Below are 17,121 nucleotides of genomic sequence, written 5' to 3' on the forward strand. Positions count from 1 at the left end.
AATTTTGAAAACTTAAAAATTTTGAGAAACTTTGGAACTCTGGAGAAGCGAGTTTTGATTTCTGGAATGGGTAATTGGAGTCGTCCTTTCCATTCTGAATCTGATAGCCTTTTATAGAGGGCTATTATCTCTTTACATCATTTGAACCGAGAATTTTTTTTCCCTTTCATCATTACATAATTGAGACTTTGATTAAAAATTTTCAGAGAATATATTCTCTGATTACAAAAATACAAACTACAGAGAATATTTACTGTTTTCACCAGAGAATATTTCCTATTCACTTGTCTTTTCTTGCAGGGAATATTTACTTTTTTCGCTAGAGAATATTTCCTGTTCACTTATCTTTTCTTGCAGGGAATATTTACTGTTTTCGCCAAAGAATATTTCCTGTTCACTCGTCTTTTCTTGCATCATTTTTTCTTGGTCTTGATGATGGTTACTGAAGTGGTATCATCTGCAAGATCCAGCATTTTGATTGAAGACACTGAAGATTTTTCATCTTCAGATTCGGAATCCAATGAGCTGAGCATTTTAGCCATGAGTTTTTTGTATTCCTTCTTGGTCTTGGCTTGAACTAACATCGTATTAGCTGTCGACTTTGCTTGAAGGAATTTTTTTGTGGTTTGATCCGGGGCTGCAGACTCACATAATCTTGGATTCATGTTGAAAAAATTATCCAAATATTTTGAATCATATTTTTCATCATTAAACTTGTCCCACCATTTAGTTTTGTAGTTTCGAATTAGTACTAGAATTCTAGTATATTGATCTTGCTTAAAAGAATAATTCCATGAAACAATCCAAAAAATGCATAGTTTTGAGAAAAAAATGGATTGTCCTGTAAATGTGTTTTTGATCTGGTTCAGGCTGAAATTTATCAAAGAATTTGGGCCATAAGTTTTGAATTTTTTCTAATAGTATCTCAAAGGATGATGGTCCATACCAATTCCACCATTCTTGGAACCAGTTTGGGAATTTGAATTGGGTACCATATTTGAAATATATGAGCCAAGAATGTCTCATGCATTGGTTGTTCATTAAGAAGGCATTGTACCATGCCATTTGGTAATCCCAATATGTAAAATATGGGTGGTGGTCAATTTTGGTGGTAAATTTGGCTGGGAATTTCATAATAGAATTTGGGTTTTCACTCCAATCCTTTGGTCGAAGAATCTTTAGTATTTGGGCTGTTGAATGGGTAATAAAATTTGGATCTTTTAGGTCTGTGTAGTGTTTGAATAGTACTGATCCAGTTTGAACCAGTATGTTTTCATAATACCGTTGGGGTTTTTGAGAATCCAATGGTTTGAAATGCCATCCATTGAAAAGTTCTTTTGCAAGTATATGTGGAGGTTTTTCTGAAAATTCTTCCTCCATAACAAGAATTTTTTCAAAATATTTGTTTGGAAAATATTGTGAGGATTTTTGTGTAGCAGTTTGTGAAGACACTGCTATTTCTTTGGGAAAAACATCTTGGAGAGATGTCTCTTTTAAAACATTTTTGAGAGATTTTGGTTTGTGTAAAACAAACTCTTTATTTTTTGAAATCTTTGCTGCTTCAGCAGCAATTTGTTTGAGAGGAGTTTCCTCTTTCATTTGTGAAAAGGTCAATGCTACTTCTGGGGATTAAGAAAGGGACTCAATCCGTTTTTTGATTTGAGAACCAATTTCATTTGGATCTTGTGCATCTTGAACTATTGTATTTTTGGAGGATTTTGCTAATAATGATGATTTCTCATTTTCTTCTTCATGGAAAATTTCTTACCATGACTTAATTGGTTTTGAGGAAATTTGGGTTTTGGATGACTCTTCTATTTTCCCTTTTCCTTTGTCTTGGAGTTTGGGTGACATTTTTGAAGAAACTCTCTGGTGAGAAAATCAGGCAAAGAATTAGTTTATCCTTTGATGTATTGAATATCAAAATCAAATATGCTCAAAATTGCCTTCCATCTTGCAAAAATATGTTTTGAGGCAATATTTTGAACATCTTTTTGTAAAACTTCTTTTGCTGATTTGCAATCGATTCGTAAAAGAAATTTTTGATTTAATAAATCACTTTGGAATTTTGTAATGCACAAAACAATTGATAAAATTTCTTTTTAATAGTACTATAATTTTGCTGACTTGGATTCCAATTTCTGGAAGTAAACTAAACTATTTGCTATTTTCCCCCTTTAACTTGTTTTAGGGTCCCACCGTATCCTATTTCAGAAGCATATATTTCTACAATCTTGGGGGCATTCGGGTCGGCTAAATATAAACAATGAAGCTTAGTGATTTGCTTTTTTAATTTGGGTGATAATATTGGTGTGCTCATTTGTCCAAGGTTGTGGATTCTTTTTGAGTCTATCATATAACGGTTTACATAATTTGCTAAGACCTGAATAAAAGTCTATGACATAATTGAGACTTCCTAAGAATCTTTGTAATTGGACTTTATCAAGGATTTGGTCTGGGAATTTGCAAGGAAACTCTATGGACCGTTCTATTAGGGTAATGGCTCCTTGGGTAATGTAATGACCTAAAAATCTTACTTTGGTTTGGAACAAACTTATCTTGGATTTAGAAACTAGTAAACCATTATTTTTTTATGACTTTTATAAAGATGGATAAATGTTTGAAATGTTTTTCTAAGTGTTTTGAAAACACTAATACATCATCGATGTTTACTATTGTGAATTGAGAATATTAGTAAAAAATATCATTCATTATTCTTTGAAATTCGGATGGAGCATTTTTTAATCCAAAAGGCTTTCCATTCCATTCATATTGTCGAAATGGTACAATAAATGCCGTTTTATATCTTTCTTCTTCTTTTATTTGGATTTTCCAAAATTCAGATTTCATGTCAAATTTTGAGAAAATATTTGCATTACAAAGTTTTTGTAGCAAATCTTTCTTATTTGGTATTGGATATCTAATCCATTTTAAGGCTTGATTGAGAGGTTTGTAATTAATTACTAATCTTGGCATTCCTCTTTCGAGTTCTGCATTTTTTGTTACATAAAATGCTGAACAACTCCAAGGAGAACTGCTTTTCCTAATTAATTTTTTATTAAGAAGGTCTTGTATTTCTTTTTTACAAAATTCTTCCATTTCTTTGTTCATTTGTATGAGTCTTGCTTTTTTGGGTATTTGTCTTTCATCAAAATTGTTTTCTTATGCTAATGTTACTTTGTGTTTTTTCCTATTCCAAAAAGCATTAGGAATGTCAGAACAAATTGTTGATTCTATTTCTTCTTTGATTTGATTTATCCTTTTTTGTACTTCTCTTTTTTCTAATTGTTCAGTCAATTTTTTAAAACATATTTCTTCTTTTAGAAAAGAGATTTTTTTTGTTTATGATTAATTAAATTATTGATTTGCCCATTATGGATGGATAAAGATTTTAATAAGTTGAAATTTCTTATTTTTGGTTTTTCTACAAAAGGAAATTCTACTTTAGTGTTTAAAACTTTTGAGATAGAATTATTTGTTACTTTATAAGGTTTGAGTAATGATATGAATGGGGTTCCTAATATGACATCTTGGGTAATATCTTTTACCATTAAAAACATATTTGATATTTTATACCTTTGTTTGATATTTCTGTATTGGGAATTTTGTAAGTAATTTTTAGTTTTTTTACCATTTGCAGCTTTAAGAGATTCTGTTGTTTTGTCAAAATATTTTGTTGGAATTATCCCTTCTCTAATGAAGTTTTGGTCTGCTCCTTTATCAAAAAGGACTATTGTTTCTAAGTGAAATTCATTGTTTATGACAATATTTATTTTTACTAAATATCCGTGAATAGATACTTCAGTTAGAACCATCATATATTTCTGTGTATTTTCTTCAGGTTCAGGTTCAGTTTCTGATGAACTTTTTTTTTGAGATCTCATGTTTTAAGGTTTGCATTTGTTTTTTCATTTCTTGTTGTTCCATTTTAAGCTGAGAAAGTTCTTATTTAATTTGTTTTATTTCTCCTTGTAATTCAGAATTTGTAATTTTTCTTGGTTTTATTTTTCATATTTATTAAATATTATATCTTGTATATTATACATTTGTGATTGAATAGAAATAATTTCTTTTTCTTTTTTTGATTTCTCTTTTAATGAGGATTTTAATTTCAAAAGGTATTCTCTTTTAAGTTTTGGGTCTTGAATTTTATCAATAACTGTAACTCCCCAAAAATCCAAGTATTTATTTTTGCATGTTTATAACATAAATAAGTGTCTACTTCAGTTGTTAAGTGATTTGGGTGTGCTTGGGAGTGTCTGAGAAGTCTTGGGTTCAAGTCTGGTCTTGTGCAAAAATTTTTATTTTTAAAGAAGGAAACCCTTGCCTATAGTTAGTAGGCTTCTAAAATTATTATTGGTAAAATAGGTTAGAATGGGCCTGCTAGTCTAGTCGTTAAGTAGAGTGTCAGTGTGCTAAAGGTCTTGAGTTCGAATACCTGTGCAAACAAGGGGTGTTATTTTGTTGCTTGTGCCGCGTGTGAGTTTGTGTTGGACTAAAATTCTGATAGTGGAGAGGTTGATAGAGATAATTTAGGAGATTTGGAAGGGGAAGTGTTGGAGTGATTTTAGGAGAAAATATGGGATTGTGGAGTTATCCCGATTTGACTAAAGATTTCGGCTATCTCTCTTCCCACTCTCCCAATTTCGATCTTTTATGGCATTGTTCTTTTCTTCTTGCTTTTCAAAATTTTGCTGCCACCCTCTCCTTCCTTACCCTCTGTCGATATTTTTTTTGATTCTTTGCTTCGCCATTTTCTGACGACTTTCTTCATTTTTCCTGCTTTTTCTTCTTTTACTTGTGCTGCCGAATTATTCCCTTGATTTTTTTTCTTTTTCTCATCTTTGTGTATCTTTTTCGTTCGTTCAATCAAGGGAGTTGCGTTCTTTCTTCGCTGATTACATGTTGGTAGGTAAAGGGTAAGTTATGTGTTAGTTGAGGTAGACGTTGCTTGGTGCAAACCATTTATTTATTTTTATTATTTTATTTATTTGCATTTTCTATTCTTTCCATTAGTGATTATGTGTTGTTGACAGCAGTAAATCGGGAGGAGCGAGACTTTTCTCATACTACTTAGGGCGCAAATTGAGTTTGAAGCGTTAGGGTAAGTTTCGATTGCTCCTTAATTGAGTAAGTTGTTGGGTTGGTTTTAATTCGATCATTGAAGTGATTAATTGATTAATTGAGTGTATGTTGATCAATTATAAGTTCGAATTGCTCGGAAGTGCTTTTAAGTGACAAACGAATTAGGTGTGTAAACACTACCCAAATCATACACCAGTAAAAGCCGAAAAATATGAAAAATGACACTGCATGAGCGTGCGCTAGCTCATGTGGTAAACCGAACGCATAAAACGTGGGCATTAGACTATTGCGGCCACATGTGTTCTTAGGCTATTTTGGGCCACGATGGGCCGAAATGGGATATGTGCGCCCAACGGGCTTACGAACCCCACACGGGTAAACCATATGAGCATATGGAGAAAATTGGGCCAAATTGTATAATTTCATGGCCGAGACTGATTTGGGCTATGTGGGCCACACGGACTTGTGCGTCGACATGGGCCCGCGTTATGGGCCTTGGGCCCAACTTTATCATTTGACTATTAAGGTTGCATGGGTCACCCGAGACGACTGTGGACATACTGATGGGTTGGTAAGTAGACCTAGACCCCCAAACTGTTATAAAATGATTATTTTACCCTCACGTGGTAAAATAACTATTATGCCCCTATGTTATAAAATGACTGTATGCTTAATGTTATGTATGACTGTATATGAGCATGCCACGATATATATATATGTTGTATGGGAATGGGATTATTATGATAGAGAAAGTGTACTGTACAGGCAGCTCTGTTGCAAATACTGTTTAGTGCCGCAACCGGTGCTAATTTTGGAGTGTAGGGATGGGTGGGTGATTTTATCGCCACATGGAGTGTTGGGCTGGACTGAGTGGAGTGTAGAGGCTGGATGAGTAGGATTTCTGATTGCATGTCTGAACTGTTACTATCACTGTAATGGGCTAAGGCCCAACTGAACTGAACTGTTATTAAATTGGGCTTAATCCCTAGCTGTAATTGCATTGGCTATTTGCTTTTATGGAGTTACACACTGAGTTTTCGTAAACTCACCCCTCTGTTTATCTTACAGGTAATCCACAGTCTTAGGGATCGATGTTGCGAGGGACGCGGAAGTGGCCACACAATCGCAGTTGCTTTTATATTTGACTTTTTTTATTTATAAGGAATTTATTTTAGGTATTTTTTTTGTAATAAGGCTGTTTTAAATTTTTCTTTAAAATTTATAATTTGGGGATTTTACTTATTTTGATTCATATCTGATAGAAGTAGGACGCAGATTTTCAAAAGATGAATTTTTTTAAAACACCACGTTTTTGTACCATAAAATAAAAGCTACCGCATCAAAACAATGTTTTGAATATAGTAACAAACAAATAAAATCAACAAACTGCTAAAGACAACTTGGGTTTCAATAAACGAGGATTAATATAGAACGGGTTTTTCAGTGAACTATGTTTTCGAAAAACACTTTAATGTGATACTGCCAGATCCGGCCATAATGTCTGGGCCGGATTTGGGGTGTTACAATAACTTCGATCATAAATCCTTGGTCTTTGGTTAACATATTAATTGAGGGTTCATTTTCATCATCAGAAGACTAAGATGTTGTATGTAATTCGCCTACTTGTAATCCATTTGTTTCGGTAGATGTATCATTTTCAGAAGAAGTTGTTTCTAATAGAATCTCATTTAATTTTTGTTCTATTTCTTCATCTAGATTTAAATTATTGATTTTTCTTTTAATTTTACAATATTTTGAGATATGTCCTGGTTTTCCACATCTATAACATTTTATTGTTTTATCAATTTTGTTTTCTATTTTTTGTTGTTTCTTTCCTTTTCTGTATTTTCTATATTTGGGTTTTTTATAATATTCTAAAATATTTTTTTTCTATTTTTTGGTTTTACAGGGCGACATGTTTTTGAAGAAGAAGGTTCATTCCTAATTTCAAATTGGTGGTAGAATGATCATAATTCCTTTTTACATTGATATTTTTCTTTCTTAAGTTGTTTTTGTAATTTTAAATCTTGACAAATTTTTAATCCTTCTTTTTGGGTGAAACTAATTAGTTCACCATATGTAAGCTTTTCATATGGAATAATACCTCTGATATTTTCTCTTATTTGGTTTCTAAATTTTTCTTCTAATAAAGTGGGAAGTCCTGTTAGAAACTTTTCTTTCCAAAACGATTGTTGGTTATCAGATCTTTTCATAATTCTAGTCATAAAGAAATCTTTATACCATTTAAAATCGGTTAAATTTTTGCATTTTAAATTTGATAATAATTCTGAATTCCTATCTTTAAGATGAGAAGGACCTCCTATAAAGTGTTTAGAGATTGAGAAAATTAAAGTTGCTACTGCATCTTGGATTTCTCTTCCTTGTTCATCTAAAATAATTCTTCCTTGATCATCCTTTTTTATTGCTTTTAAAATTTCTTTCTGTTGGGTTTTAGTGAGTGCATGATCCCACCATCCTTTTAATTGACCAGTAAATCCAACTGCTAAAAGATTGGCTATAGCATGATCACTGATTATTCCATTTTGGTTTTGGGTTTTATAAACATTTGAAACCATTTTCATTTGTTGTAATAAACGAAGAATATTGTATTCAGACATTCCATCTATATTCCATTCATAAATTGTATTAGCATTGTATTTGTTCTAGAAAACAGGCTTTTTTTCTATATTAAGATCAGGTGCAGTGCTTTTTGGATAATATAATCTTTTTGGTTCTTTCCAAGCCATCTTGTTAATTTGTTGTTCATTTGACTGGTCAGAGTCAGATTGGAAGGATTGGAGTAATGTATTTACTGAATGTTGGGCTTGTATTGGGGTATCAGGTGCAATTAATTCAGGCTTGTAACTTTTCAAAGCATCAAGTCTATTTCTGTTAAGAAATCATTTTGGGTTTTTTGGAAAGGTTTTGGAATCTCATAAGGTGTGAATATTGGTTCTTTAGAACTTTTTTTGTTATCTCTTTTACTGGTTCTTTCCTAATCGGTTGACTTTCCACCAAATTCTCAATATAAGCTAATTATTTTCCTATTATATGAAGGTTGATATTTGTATTGTAGTTTTGTTCTACTATCATTTTAACATCTTTTGATGAGATTTGTTCTCTTGCATTAGGAACTCTCATTCTTAAACGAATTGCTTTTATTCCAGTATTTTTGTGAAGATATTGAACCTCCATTTAAGGGGGATGTCGAGATTCAACTTCTCCTTTATATGTCTACCATCTAGTATTATGTTTTATTGTATTAACAGATTCTGAATAATATTCTTCAAACTATTTAAATCATTTTATATGGATTTTATGTGTACTCATAAATTCATAATATTCTTGAAGAATGCTTTCTTTTTTATCATTATAAAATTTAAAGTAATCTTCTCTTTTTTTGCTTATTTTTGTTGGAATAGAAGTTCTTTCTACACCATTCTTTGTTTATCTCAAAAGTTTTTTCTAAAACAAATATTTCTAAATTTTCTCCTTGTTTTGCATTATTAGTCATTGATGAATATGTTGGTGACATATTAGGTGAATTTTGGGGGCTCTCTTCATGTCTGGCATAGATAGGTTGAGCTATATTTGAGGAATTATCTATTCCTTGTAAATTGGTTCTAAATGTTGTTGGGATAGAAGAGACAGAGGCTCTAGCTGTCCTTAAATTTGCTATTTGTGTTTCTAGATTTGACTCTTCTTCTAAATTTAATCTCCTAAAAGTTGTGCTGGTACTTCCTATTTCGAAGGAATGTCTTGGATACATTCTTTGTGGCCTGTTGAATATTAATTCAACTGTGCCATCTTGGTGTTGAGAGATTTCACTTAATAAAGTGCTTCTTATGGGAGTTGGTGCCACAGGGTCTATAGCACCCTCAAGTTTTCACTTATCAGGAAGGTTTATTTCATGCCATTGTATTGTTCTTGGGATTGTGGTATGAGATCTTGAAGTATCTGTTTCTATTAAGAGGGTTTCTCCTTTTGGACTTTGGAGTAAAGCCTTGGTATTAACTACATAATACATAACTTTGAAATGAAGTCTATAGACTAAAGTGAATACTTTCGTACCAGAAAGCATTTTGTAGTTACGGGTATGTATTTGAAGGGTCAAAGATTGTAAAATATTTTTGTTAATGAAAGAAACCATAAAATTTGGATAACAATTAAAATGTATTGGGCCTGTACATAGGCTTGTTTCTATAGTTCCTAACAATGAGTCAATAAACATGATGTGTGCCGAAACCATTTTCTTTGAAAACAAAAATTAGTTGCCAACTTTGAAAAATGAAAATTGGAGTCGCCACCGATCCTTTATGGAGGTGTGATCGGCTCACCTTGAAGACGATTTTGGGCTGCGAAATTTGAAAAAATAAGTTCGGGAGTCAATTACGCACGAGGAAGGGTTAGCACCCTCGTAACACCCAAAATTGGTACCTAATTGATTATTAATGTCTTATATTCGAATGTCGTAAATTAAAAACGATCCCTTTTTTATTAATAACATATTTTAAAATAATACTTGGATAAATTTGAATTAGCAAGGAAAAGACCCACTCGTCTCGAGGCAACAAAATGTCGTATCCCGCAAGTTAGGATGCAACATTTGAATTCCAAAGAATAAGCTAACCTTCAAAAACTTTATTGAAATTTAGCGATTTTGAAAAATAAGAAATGTTTAGCAATTTTAGTTTTTCGACGAGAAAGTTGAAACCCCGTAAGTTAGAGTACGATCCCTCGAAGTTCCAATGACAACATGTAACTTGCTTTTAATTTTATTAAAAACATATGGTTTTGAAAATAAAAAAGGTCATTTCGAGTTAACAAGAAAATCGAGACCCCATAAGTTAGGGTACGATTTTTGAAACTTCGAAACACGTTACAAAGCCGACTCAAAACGTATTTAGTTTATTAACTTGACATAAAGGGGGAAAAAGAATGATCACATACATTGGAATTTGGCTTACGATACAACAGCGAGAAATACGAGCGTAATTGTATGCATGACATAATAATACATAGCAAAAATATAAATAACAATGTAAATACAAAAGAGCAAATTAAGGTATACATATACATAGCAATAGTCTCACATCATATATTATACCAACATACAAAGGTTAATGAATTAAAAGTCAATCAAAGCATCAAACAAATTAACACACATGAAATTGTAAAAGTTTTAAAATAACTAAAAACGAATAGCATGAAAGAAGGGAAATTACAATCGATAAACCATATGTTAAAATAAATTTAAAACAAATAATATATACATATGAGAATTAAAAAAATATATAGTTAAAAGTAAATGCTACATAAAATAATAGTATCCAAATAAATTTTAAAATAAATATTATACAAGAAGAAAATCAAAATTCATAAAATAATATACGTATACTAATTTTAATAGATAATATATATGGAGTGAAAAACTTCATATAATAGTATATATAGTAATATGCATAAAAAGCTTAGAAAAATAATACATATAAAATTAAAATGATAATATACAATAAATTTAAACAATGTCGATAATAAACTTAAAATAATATTAAGCTTAATCATTAAAATAATATTAATTAAAAAATTAAATACATTAAAAATAAAGGAATAATAAATACTTAAATAAAATTTAAAGAAAAGCAAGCACATTAGATTAGTAGGGATTAAATTGAACTCAAAACAGAATTAAAGGGAAAAAATGAAAATAAAACAAAATGAAGGGCCAGTGTATAATGCGCGAATAGCATGAGGGCCAAATGAGATATATTCCCTTCCCTCAAAACGCTGCGTTTTGGTATGGATAGAAATGAGACAAAAATAAAATGTCAGGCAAAATTTAAAAAAAAATCGTGAAAGGATTGACTTGAATGCATCATAAACGTAGGGGACCATTTATGCAAATTCCCCATGCACCATAAAACATGCGAATCTGGGACTAGTGGGTCGTGTCACGCACGCGGGTATGGCCTGATACGGTGCCGTTTTGGGGCCACTAAAATAGGCTCGAAACGACGCCGTTTCATGCCTGTTATAAAATGAAATTTTTTTCTAAAGAATTCTTTTTCTACCCTCTTTTATAAAAAACAGATGAACACTCTGCTAGGGTTTTCACTTTTCTCTACCGCCGCCGCGTCACTGCCCTTCTACCGAGGCTCCACCACAATCAGTGGCCGGATGCTCACCGAGTTGGATTTTTGAACCCTGTTGGAGCAGACCCAAGGACAAAGGTAAGCTTTCTTTCTTCTATTCCTTTTATTTTATGCATAAAAATAAAAAATAAAAATAACGACGAACACCAAAATAAAAAAACCACCTTTTATTCGAACTTTTTTTGTTCTTTTTGTATATCTATTTTCAATCTTTTTCTCTATATTTTTTCTGTAAAATCAGTACCCCCTTTTACATATTTTTTGATGGCTTTTTATAGCCAAATAAAAGGAAAATAACATAAAAATATTCTACTTTCCTATTATGTTTTCATTATTTGCTGTCATTGTTGCTGATATTCCATTTTTGCTACTTGTTTCCTTTTTTGTGTTGTTTGCAGGTCAATCAGTGGAGACTCCGACGGCGGCGGCACAAGTGTGCGTGAGGAGTGCGAGGCGGCCATGCGGCGCACCCTAGGGTTCCTTCTTTTCTGTTCACTGAACTTTGTTGTGTTAAGACTTTGGGCTTGCTGTTTTGTTTTGGGTTTGGGCCACATAGGCCTGCTATAATTTGGGCTCTTTTATTGTAATGGACTATTTTTATTTTTTATTTTGGTTTGGTTCATTTGGTGCGGGCCGGGCTAATTGGGCCTATTACAATGTGTCTTTGGTCTCTTTAGATAATTAAAATTGACGTATTTTTAGTGGCTTCAACACTAAGAGGTTTGACACCAACCTGGACTAGTCCAAAATGATATATTTATATTTTTTTCTTTGAGTTTATTAATGACGACTCTATCTAATAATTGAATTGTTTCATATTCTTTTTCAATAGTTAAACTCCTTTCTTTTGTTTTTATGACATAACTGCAAAAAGCATTTAAAATTTCAAAAGTTGTTTTCTTGTAGACTTGGTTTGTTGGAACTCTTGGAAGAGTCCAATTATCAAATCTTTGGGGAATATTTTCATAATGTTCTTCTTGTTCATTAACAGTGTTGTTTGAGGTTTGGTTAGACTCTTAGGATTGACTGGAAACAAAGCCTGTAGAAGAATTGGTTCTTCTAAGAAAAGGAAACATTCTTTGTTTTCTTATTTCCTACAAGAGGGTTCTACTATCTGGATTTCTGGATTATAAAAGTTGCCTACAGGGATACTTTTTCCTTGACACGCCTAACCCATGGCAGTGTATCAATACTCAACAAAATAATAATACATTAATGAAGATAGTTAAACCAGAACCCGAAAATATTGAAAACAAATTTCATATTTTCAAAACTTAAAAATACTTGCTCCTCTTTAGCTCTGATACCATACTGTCGCGAAAGATTCAAATTTTATTACCTATTCAACATCTCAAATACTAAAGATTCTTCGACTAAGGGACAGTCTGGAACAAACTCCCGAGAATCTAAGGATCGGGTTTGAAATGAGATAATCGTAATTTGAAATTTGTAATAAAAAATTGATTATTTATTAAATCTTGTAAAGGAAAATAATTTAAAACTTAAATTTCAAAAATTTTGAAAAACTTTAGAACTCTAGAGAAATGAGTTTTGAATTCTGAAATGAGTATTTCGAGTCGTCCTTTTCATTCTGAATCTGATAGCCTTTTATAAGGGGCTATTATCTCTTTACATCATTTGAAACGAGAAATTTTTCCCTTTCACCATTACATAATTAAGACTTTGATTAAATCTTTTCAGAGAATATATTCTCTGATTACAAAAATACAAACTACAGAGAACATTTACTATTCATGCATCTTTTCTTGCAGGGAATATTTACTGTTTTCGCCAGAGAATATTTCCTGTTCACTTATCTTTTCTTGTAGGGAATATTTACTATTTTTGCCAGAGAATATTTCCTGTTCATTTATCTTTTCTTGCAGAGAATATTTACTATTTTCGCCAGAGAATATTTCTTATTCACTCGTCTTTTCTTACATCATTTTTTTCTTGGTCCTAATGATGGTTACTGAAGTGGTATCATCTGCAAGATCCACTGTTTTGATTGAAGAAACTGAAGATTTTTCATCTTCAGATTCAGAATGACCTGAGCATTTCAGCAATGAGTTTTTTGTATTCCTTCTTGGTCTTGGCTTGAGCTAACATCGCACTAGCTGTCGACTTTGCTTGAAGGAATTTTGCTGTGGTTTGATCCGGGGCTGCGGACTTACATAATCTTGGATTCTTGTTGAAAAAATTATTTAAATATTTTGAATCATATTTTTCACCATTAAACTAGTAATAGAATTTCAGTATATTGATCTTGCTCAAAAGAATAATTCCATGAAACAATCCAAGAAATGCACAGTTTTGAGAAAAAATGGATTATCCTGTAAATGTGTTTTTGGTTTGGTTCAGGCTAAAATTTGTCAAAGAATTTGGGCCATAAGTTTTGAATTTCTTTTGTTAGTATCTCAAAGGATGATGGTCATACCAATTCCACCATTCTTGGAACCAGTTTGGGAATTTGAATTGGGTACCATATTTGAAATATATGAGCCAAGAATGTCTCATGTGTTGGTTGTTCATTAAGAAGGCACTGTACCATGCCATTTGGTAATCCTAATATGTAAAATATGGGTAGTGGTCAACTTTGGTGGTAAATTTGGCTGAGAATTTCTTAATAGAATTTGGGTTTTCACTCCAATCCCTTGGTCGAAGAAACTTTAGTATTTGGGCTGTTGAATGGGTAATAAAATTTGGATCTTTTGAGTCTATATTGTGTTTGAACCCGTATGTTTTCATAATACTATTGGGGTTTCTGAGAATCTAATGGTTTGAAATGCCATCCATTGAAAAGTTCTTTTGCAAGTATATGTGAAGGTTTTTCTGAAAATTCTTCCTCCATAACAAGAATTTTTTTCAAAATATTTGTTTGGAAAATATTGTGAGGATTTTTGTGTAGCAGTCTGTGAAGACACTGCTATTTCTTTTGGAAAAACATCTTGAAGAGATGTCTCTTTTAAAACATTTTATTGAGAATTATCCATATTTATGGAAAATCAAAGACATGGGTATCAAATAATAGAAAGTCAAAGATATGGGTATCAAATATTGGAAAGTCAAAGATATGGGTATCTAGATATTGGTATAATAAAATCTGAGATATTTGCAATATATGGTCCCTAATTGTAAAGTGACTTTGCAAGTTGATCCCTGAACCTCAACTATAAATAGGCATAACCATCTCTCATTCCGTATCTCAAACTTGCCATTTTCTACTTAAGGCATTGTTTTCTCTCTCTCTCTCTCTCTTTGTAAATTCTCACTTGTATTTTGGAGTGAAATATATTTGGTAGTGCCCGAGGACGTAGGCAAAATTTGCTGAACCTCGTTAAATTCTTGTGTTCTTTATTGTATTATTCTGCATGAATTGTGTGTGTGATTGTAGTGATTTATTGTGCTATTAAATTACGATTAAGGGATATTCTGGCTAGGAAAGACCTGGTACTTAAGCGATCCTTGTGATCCACCTCTCTTTCCTGGGAATTGAACTTAGTGTGATTTTTTAGTACAATAATTTTACTCTTTTACACGCTTCTGCACAACAATTGGTATCAGAGCTAGATTCGTACTTGGGGAATACGATCGTTCACAGCACTGTTCACGTACTGTAGTTGGGATTGAGGGGAAAAAATGGAAAATGCATCGTCATCAACAAAGACTACTGTGACCAATGCAAAATTTGAAGTAGAGAAATTTGATGGTACCAATAATTTTGGTATGTGGCAATGTGAGATCCTGGATGTCTTATGTCAGCAAGAGCTGGATATAGCTCTTGAAGAAAAACCTGACAAGATGGATGACAAGGAGTGGGCCAAGATCAATAGACAGGCATGTGGAACAATTCGCCTATGTTTGGCCAAAGAGCAGAAGTACTCTGTCATGAGGGAGACATCAACGAAGAAGTTGTGGGATACACTGGAAGAAAAGTTTCTAACAAAAAGTCTTGAAAATAGGCTTTATATGAAAAAGAAACTTTATCGATTCACGTATGCACCCGGTATGTCGATGAATGACCATGTGAACTCATTCAATAAAATTTTAGCAGACTTGCTAAATTTGGATGAGAAATTTGAAGATGAAGACAAGAAATTACTGTTGTTGAATTCTCTTCCTGATGAATATGATCATCTTACCACCACATTGCTTCATGGGAAGGATACAATCACATTTGATGCAGTCTGTAGTGCGTTGTATAGATTTGAGACTCGAAAGAAAGATAAAAAAGATCACAGAGATACAACTACAGAAGTCTTAACAGTAAGAGGTCGTTCGCGCAGCAACAAATCTGGTAGAAGGAGTAAGTCCAAAGGGAGACCTGCTAAAGATGAATGTGCTTTTTGTCGTGAGAAAGGGCATTGGAAAAAGAATTGTCCTAAGTTACAAAAGGGTAAAGCTATTTCTGATGCATGTGTAGCGGAGCATGATGAGGAGTCAGACTTTAGCTTGGTTGGCATGGCAATGGCATGTCATACAGATGAGTGGATTTTGGATTCGGGATGTACATACCATATGTGTCCTAATAAGGACTGGTTTTCTAGTCTTAAAGAACTAGAAGGTGGAGTTGTTTTTATGGGCAATGATAGCGCTTGTAAGACAATGAGAGTAGGTACAATCCAATTGAAGAATCACGATGGCTCAATTCAAGTCTTGACAGATGTTCGCTACATACCTAGCTTGAAGAAAAATCTTATCTCATTAGGGGTCCTAGAATCTAAAGGGCTCACAATCACTTTGAGAGATGGATTACTAAAGGTAGTAGCTGGGGTATTGACGGTGATGAAAGGCACAAGAAGGAATAATCTATACTATTTAAATGGAAGTACAGTTATTGGATCAACATCAACAGCTTCTTCGAAAGATGCAGATTCAGAGGCTACCAGGTTATGGCATATGCGATTGGGACATGCTGGTGAAAAAGCTTTGCAGAGTTTGGCGAAGCAAGGCTTGTTGAAAGGTGCAAATTCTTGCAAATTGGAATTCTCTGAACATTGTGTTCTGGGCAAGCAAACGAGGATAAAATTTGGTTCAGCAATTCACAATACAAAAGAAATTCTGGACTACGTTCACAGTGATGTGTGGGGACCTACTAAAGTGGCTTCTTTGGGAGGTATGCACTATTTTGTTACTTTTGTTGATGATTATTCAAGAAAAGTATGGGTGTATCTAATGAAAAGGAAAAAATGAAGTTTTGGATGTATTTCTGAAATGAAAGAAGATGGTGGAGACCTAGACTGGTCGAAAAGTCAAACGACTTCGATCAGACAATGGTACTGAGTACAAGAATTATCCATTTCTACAAGTATGTCACGATGAAGGTATTGTACGACACTTCACTGTTCAAGATACACCACAACAGAATGGGGTGGCAGAACGTATGAATCGGACTATACTGGAGAAAGTTTGATGTATGTTGTCCAATGCTGGATTGGGCAAAGAATTTTGGGCTGAGGCAGTTACATATGTGTGCCATCTAATTAATCAGTTGCCATCAGCTGCAATAAATGAAAAAACTCCTATGGAGAGGTCGGCTGGTAAACCTGCTATTGATTATGATTCTTTACATGTTTTTGGTTCCGCTGCATATTATCATGTAAAAGAATCTAAGTTAGACCCAAGAGCAAAGAAAGCATTATTCATGGGTATAACTAGTGGAGTAAAAGGATACCGTCTCTGGTGTCCTGATACAAGGAAAATAATTTTCAGTAGAGATGTGACTTTTGATGAATCAACCATGATGAAGAACAATGATTCACAAAAGGATAACACAACCAGTGGCACTTTGCAGCAGGTGGAGCTTGAAAAGGTTAATGATGATACAGCTAATATTGAAGGAACAAATGATGAAGAAGTTTCGACCCAAGAACTTCTACAGCAA

The sequence above is a fragment of the Gossypium hirsutum genome, chromosome D03 (genome assembly GCF_007990345.1).
Source record: "Gossypium hirsutum isolate 1008001.06 chromosome D03, Gossypium_hirsutum_v2.1, whole genome shotgun sequence".
NCBI lineage: Eukaryota > Viridiplantae > Streptophyta > Magnoliopsida > Malvales > Malvaceae > Gossypium > Gossypium hirsutum.